The following is a 7,481-nucleotide window of genomic DNA, read 5'->3' as shown; positions in this document are numbered from 1 at the left end:
ATAGGTTTCACATTAGCATGATTAAATGTTCTGGGATTCCCATTCTTCTCAGAGTCAGCCAAAGTTTGTTATGATCCACATAGTCAAACACCTTTGCATAATCAATGAAACACAGATAGACATTCTTCTGGTATTCCCTGCTTTCAGCTAAGATCCATCTAACATCAGCTACAATATACCTAGTACCATGACCTCTTTGAAAATCAAGAAGACTTGAAGCACTCACTGGTGAAATTCAAAGACTATACATAATCTTCAGCATGGATTACACACCTCAACATAATGAAAAGAAAAAATTTATAGCTGAATCAATACGCCACATCAAGATAAATGGAGAAAAGACTGAAGATGTAAGAAAACATAATTTTACTTGGATCTGTAATCAATGTTCAACGATACAGCAGTCAGGAAATTCAATGGCAGATTGCACTGACAGTCTGCTTCAAAGTATCTTTTTAATGTGCACAAACAAGAGCAAGCATGTTACTTTGAGGTCTTAGGTTCATCAAAGCCAAGATATATTCTTTCCCCACACATGCACGAAAGTTGGATATTGAATAAAGAAGACTGAAGAAGAATTGTTGCTTTTGATTTGTGAGGTGGCTTAAATAAAAAATATACCAAGGGCTATCAAAAGAACAAACGAATCTGTCTTAGAAGCAGAATATCCTTCAGAAGCAAGGATGGTTAGACTTCCTCTCACATGCTTGAGCGTGCCCTCAGAAGGGATTATACCCTAGAGAGGAACATCATGTTTGCAGGGCAGAAGGTCACTGGAAAAAATGAGATGGATTGACAGTGTCTGCAACAGTGATCTCAAGGACAGTGATTGTGTGAATGGCACAGGACTGGACAATGCCCATTCTGTTGTACATAGGGTGACAATGAGTTGGAACTGACTCCACATCTCGTCACAACATAAACAAATGTAAGTAGGCTTCAGGAGCCACTTAGTTTTTAAAAATTATGTTTGCATATATGTCTGAATGCATAAAACTATATGCTATAAATCTGATTTATTGTCAAGTAGTTTAATTTGTATTCGAAGATTAGTACATATCACTTAAATTTAGGAAAATTCCAAGCCTGAAAATCTGTATTAGTTAAAAAGATCTCATTTTTTCCCCCTGAAGAATGAGTTATGGTAAAATCTATATCCATGAGGTTTCTGTAACATAAACTAACTGAAATGTTTCTTCTTGATTAATACGACAGGGATATGGGTCCCCAGTAACACAGAGCCAGCTTATGAGATAGATTGAAAGGAACTTCTCATTTGGAGTATTTTTGAGATAAGTAATGCACTTAGCTCTATAGCTCACATATTTTCCCAAAAGGATAAAATATCCACTGCATCAAAATATAATGCTTCTGTAAGTATTTAACACTTTTATTTCATACAACAAGAACATGTCAAATGCTTGATTGTCCCCTCACTACTTATAGTACACATTGCAATATATGCATAGACTAGATTCCTGATCTCTAGCCTGGTCCAAAAATCTAGTTTGTGGTAATTCCATAAACTATGTCTCACAGTGGTGTATAAACCTCTATGACATTCATATGATGGAGCAAAATATGACTAGCTTTGTCTTTTTCTTTGGAAAGACATACATTATTAATGCAAGTGAACAATTATGTTTACTCCACCACATAAACTCAACTGAAAATTACCTAAACCAATTCACTGTGGCTCTGCTTCTTGTATACTGTTGTTGTTGTTGTGTGCTGTTGAGTTTGAACAGACTCATCATTAACCCTGTAGCATGTTTTTAGAGGCAGTAAATTGCACAGGAGGAGACTTCCCATTCTTCTCTCATGGAGCAGTTGGTGGATTTGAACCACATGCCTTTGGAATTACAGCACAGCTTCTAACTAGTAGCCATCAAAGCTCCCTATCTACCACCAGAGTAGATTTTATCTTTGGTTCTTCTTGAGTTGTTTAATACTTGGTTGTTTAATGTCACCTATGTTTTATACTTTACAAAGCACATTCATATGCAGTATCTCATTAGTTCCTCTCACATTATAATAAAAAGCATATGCTTCATGCAAATTTACAAGTCTTATCAAACAACTGTGAAATGAAGATCTCTACCAACCCTGAGTAACACTCATTTTTATATAACCATAAAGCAAAATTATCTTGTTCCTGCTTTCTGTGGAGCTTTGTCAGTGGAGGACTCAAGTCTTTACTTTTTTAATGTGTTTCTTATAGTCAATTAATTATGTACCTACATAAAAAGTTATGCAAGGTTGCTTAGCCCATCATGACTTCTTTGGTCAAATTCCTGCTTCTTGATGCCTTTCTCTCCATCATGTTTACCTTTCTCATAGCCTCTCCATTATTTCCTGACTATTTTCCTTGTTGGCCCTTTTGTTCTTAAACAAAAAGGCAGAGGCCAGCCTAGTCATCAAGACACTGTGCCAGCCAGGTGGATTCAAGGTGAAGGCAGTCTCTTGGGGAAGCAGAGGCACCTTGTGCAAAGGTAAAGAGACAATGGCTTTGTTATTATTTGAGCAGAAGATGAGGTTCTGCTTAGATAGAATTTTTCCGCAGACTCAGTGAAGCTTGACTTCTGTTCCAGGTTAGAGTTACTCATCTCAAATGGACCCCCTCGACAGACTTATAAATGGGCTCATGAAGAACTATGAGAATGTGGTAGCTGCAGCAGAATGTTGTTTTGATTTTAAAATCAGGCTTGTTGAGGTATAACTGACATACATTTAACTACACATATTTAAAGTACGCATTTTAATAAGTTGTGACATATGTGTAAAAACACCCACAATCATAATCAAGATAAAGTATATATCCATCATCCTAAAAGCTTCTTCAAGTCTCCTATTAGGAGAAACAAATACTTCTGAACATTTTGTCATATATTCCTGTCCAGAGATAACACTGTACAGTGAAAGAGTCTTTGCTTTTAAGAATTTTGAGAACGAACTGGGCAGAGGGGTGATCAGGGAGAAAAATGCAACAATGAATGTATGGAAATCCAAAATTTCTGTAAACATTCATTAAAATTAATTTTTCAAAAAATTAAAAAATATTCCAATATGAGAATTTTTCCTTGGCCACTCAGAGAGGAGTTGTCTGTCTACCCACTGGCGGCATACTGTCAGTTCATCAAGATAACTCTTTTATCCCTAAATGACCTCCTTTTGATTTACATAGATGCACAAAGATTCCTTTTGAACCATTTTTTAAAGTTTTGTGAGTTTATTTGGTTATACCATAATCTCTCTCTTTTCTTCTGGGCTTCCTTCCAGACGTTGTCTGAGGAATTGGCTTCTAAATTTTAATTAAGAGTACCTTTTGTTTGGGCCATAAATTAAAATGTTCTAAGTTTCTTTTCCCAGTGTCAAGTTCAAGGAAACCAGCCAAATGTGAAGCACTGGGGGGATAAAAAATTATGGGAGTTCTGGAGGCCGAGTGGGTAAGAAGTTGTAATGCTAACCTAATGACCGAAGTTCTAACCCACCAGTTGCTTAATGGGAGAAAGCTGAGCAATCTTCTCCAGTGTGATGTAAAACCTCTGAAATCCCACTGGACGGTCAACTATGAGTAGGTTAAAACTAATTGCATACAACAGCAACATCATTACTGTTGGGGAGAAAGATGCTCAATTTTCTGTGCTGCGATTTACAGCCTCTGAAAATCTGCTGGAGGGTCCTGTATGAATCAGGTCTAAGTTAATGGCAATGAGTGAGTGACCACTATTATTTATAATAATTGTTGTTGCTTTTGTTCTGTGCTGTTGAGTCACTTGTGACTCTTATTTACTCTATGTGCAACAGCCCTAAACTATGCTCTGTCCCGTGCAATCTTATTGTCTCCGACACACCCATCCCTATTACCCTAATCTCTGAGTCAATCCATCTCATCGAGGGTCTTGAGCTATCCTTCCACCCTCCCAAGCATAATGTCCCTCTCCAAGGACCGGTACCGCTTTGCAACATGCCTAAAGCATGTCAGACAAAACTTCAGAATCCTTGCCTCCGAGGAGGAGCCTTGTCTCACCCTCTCTAGGATGAACTTGTTTGTTCTCCTAGGAGTCCATGGTATATTCAACATTCTTCTCCAGCACGACAGCTCAAAGGCATTAATTCTCTTTCTATCATTCCTAGTCATTGTCAGCTCTCTGATGCATAGCAAGTAATTGTAAAGACTAAAGCCTGGATAAGGCACACCATAGTCTCCAGACTGACCAAATCTTTATTATGTGCAAAGAAAACAATTTGAACTCTATATATGTTAAGAGGGAGCTCTTGTGGCCTAGTGGCAAGAAGCTATGCTGCAATCCCGAAGGCATGAATTTGGAATCCATGAGCTGATCCATGGGAAAAAGAAGGGGAATCTCCTCCTGTGAGATTAACTACTTCTGAAAACCCATTGAATAGTCAACTATGGGTCAGTTCTGATTCAATGGGATACAACAAGAACAACATACTTGTAACATATGTTTCCTAAAAAGAAAGAAAGAAAGAAAGACCCACAAAACCAAAACTAAACCAAACAAAAAACCAACGAAAAACAAAACCCCTTCAACTCATTATTATGTAGTCAGAACTGATTTATAATTGACCCATGAGCAGGTTTCTGGAAGTTGAAAGAAATCAGTTTATGTGAGGTTATTTCCTATATTTCTTCCTGTAGCCACCGGTGGATTTGAACAGGTGGAGAGATGCCGCTGTACGGTTAGCAGCACTTCCGTCTGGGGACTACACCATCAGAGCTCCCTTCAGACTCACTCAGTCAGCATGAAAACATGTTTCAAAACTTAGACACAGAGAAAGAGCTAACTTTCTGAGGGTCATGAAGACAATAAACATTGAGAAATCATTGCTTTTCAAAGTGCTTGTTGATAGCTGAAGGAACCACCTATATACCAATTTTATATATATATATTGTTGTTGTTGTTTTGTACCATCAAGTCAGAGTCATTGCTGACTCTGCAGTACGTCTACAGAAGCAGTAAACCTCTTGGAAGGAGATTGACCATCTTTCTCCCCTGCAGAGCAGTTGGTAGATTTGAACTGTGAGCCGTTGGTTTGGCAGCATAACTCCTTAACACTAAGCCACCAGATCTCCCTGTTTTATGTATAAGATCTTCTTTCTACACCTATAACCACCCCACATCTGTCATGTCATCATACGTGTGGATTGCATGTTACAGTGAGGCTGGAACCTATACCACCAACCAGCATTTCAAATCCCAACATGGTTGTCGTCCATGGTGTAAGATTTCAGCAGAACTTCCAGGCTAAGACATGTTAGTAAGAAAGGCCTGGAGATCTACATTTGAAAAGAGAATACTGTCTAATATAATGCTGCAACATGGATCTCCTAGGTGGGAAGGCACTCAAAATACACTATAACAAAAAAATACCTCAACACTGCTAAAGATGACACAAGGCCACACAGCACAAGTAGGTAGCATCAAGTAAATTCTGGGCCTAGCATTACTCCTAAGGTTTTCCACACACTATAGGCTTCAGAGCAATGAGAAAGGTGCATCTCAGTATTACTAATTTTATTTTCGCTGAAGACCTGAGAGTTCAGAAAGATTATATAATGTGGTGAAATTGCCCAATTAGGGGAGACGTATAGCTGGACTTTATCATCTAATTAAAATCTTTTGCTCTCTTCATCCTCTCCCATTATTTTAGAGATCAAAAAATAACAAAACGGAAGAGGAATAAAGAATAAAACTGTAGAGATAGTTAGAGAAAACTAGGCTTTATGGCGTCTGCAGATAGTGTTTTAATCTCTGGGAAGATATTTTAGTTACTGGGAAGGTAAGATAAGAGAGAACCAGGATAAGAGGGTCTTGAAGACCAAAAAGACCTTACAAAAATGGAAAATTAAAGAGGGTAGAAAGGAGAATATTCAAGGAATAAAAGCTGGCCTCTGTAATGATATGAGATGCAGAAATTATAGCTCTTGAGCACTTTTACGGTGGGTATTTATTTTTACAAGTAAAAAATACCATTGTCATGGAGTCAGAATCAACTCATAATTAGCCTTCCAAAGGTTTTCAGAGGCTCTTGCTTCCATGATTTCTTATATTTAAATAACAAGAAATATTTTAAATATTGAGTAAAAAACTCAATCTTTTCATCACTTGGTAATCTTTATGCTTCTGTGAAGAATATGTTGATGTGTAATACCTCCTTGTCCAATCTTGCTAATTGTTGTTATGTGACATCAAGTTGACTCCAATTCACAGTGACCCTATATACAACAGCTCTGAACTCTGCTCTATCCTGAGCCAATCTCACTGTCTCTGACATGCTTATCCTAATTACCCCAGATATTGTGTCCATCCATCTGATCATCTGAGGTCTTCCTCTCCTGTGCTATGCCTTGTTCCATTTTTTATATTTATTTTATTTTTACACACACACACACACACACACACACACACACACTGCACAGAACCTCCGGCTAAGATGGAGTTAGTGTTAGAATTAACATCTCTTAAGACTCTGGCTTCTACTTCAAGCTAAAACAGAGTCCTTCTGTCTCCTACCTGGAGCTCCACAGTTGCTCACCTATTTTTGGTTTTTGTAATCAAAACACGGGCCAGGTTCAAGTAGGTGCCAATTCCCAGAAGACTTTGCAGTTAGCACTTAACTACAGTCAGTCAGGGAGCCGGAACCTTCCAGCTGAGCCGCTGCTGACTGGCTGAGGGAGAGATGGATTAATCAACACACCAGGCCTTGCTCTCTGCCTGTCAGGGCAGTGTCCTGCAGGTGGGGTGCCATATGAGATTTTAGGGAGCAAAATTAGTATTTCTGTTTTTGAAAAACATCTTCCTTAGATTGAAAAAAAAAAATCCCTAGCAGTGACTTAAAACAAAAATAGTTAGGATGGTAAATTTTCATGGCACTGAAACAAATGTGCTTTGTTCTTAGAATTTGTATAATACATGCTTCTTTACCTCAGATTTGGAAGGTAGTTTTGGAAGTGTGGTGACATTTAAAGATAGGAATGATGACACTAACACTATAACAACTGCACCTGTGTGGAAAAATATGTTAAAGAACGAGCTTTCAGCCAATCATGATGGCAGAGGGCAAGACCCAGGAGAGGTAAAATTCCCTATTAGTAAAGTTTCAATCATGTTTGCCAAGCCTGCAGAGATTCATGTAAGAAGACTGTGAAATCCAACCAATAACATGGTAACAAGCTTTGGATAATGGAAAGAAATAAAGGCAATCCCTAAGGCAGAAAATTTAGGAAATTAATTCCATGTTCTTGCGATGGTGAATAATGCTGCTATGACCATTGCTGCTCAAGTCCCCATTTGTGCCTCAGTTCTCATTTTCTTAGAGTATATTCCAAGTCAACTAGAGCCAAAGAAGAAGAAATAGATGATTTCTCCCAACTTTTACAGTCGGAGATAGATCGAACATGCAATCAAGATGCATTGATAATAATGGGTGACTGGAATGCAAAAGTTGGGAAT

This window comes from Elephantulus edwardii, unplaced genomic scaffold (assembly GCF_000299155.1).
Source record: "Elephantulus edwardii isolate Elephantulus edwardi_28Jun2011 unplaced genomic scaffold, EleEdw1.0 scaffold00245, whole genome shotgun sequence".
NCBI classification, from domain to species: domain Eukaryota; kingdom Metazoa; phylum Chordata; class Mammalia; order Macroscelidea; family Macroscelididae; genus Elephantulus; species Elephantulus edwardii.
The sequence above is the reverse complement of the archived record's forward strand: the minus strand, read 5'-3'. Positions refer to the sequence as shown.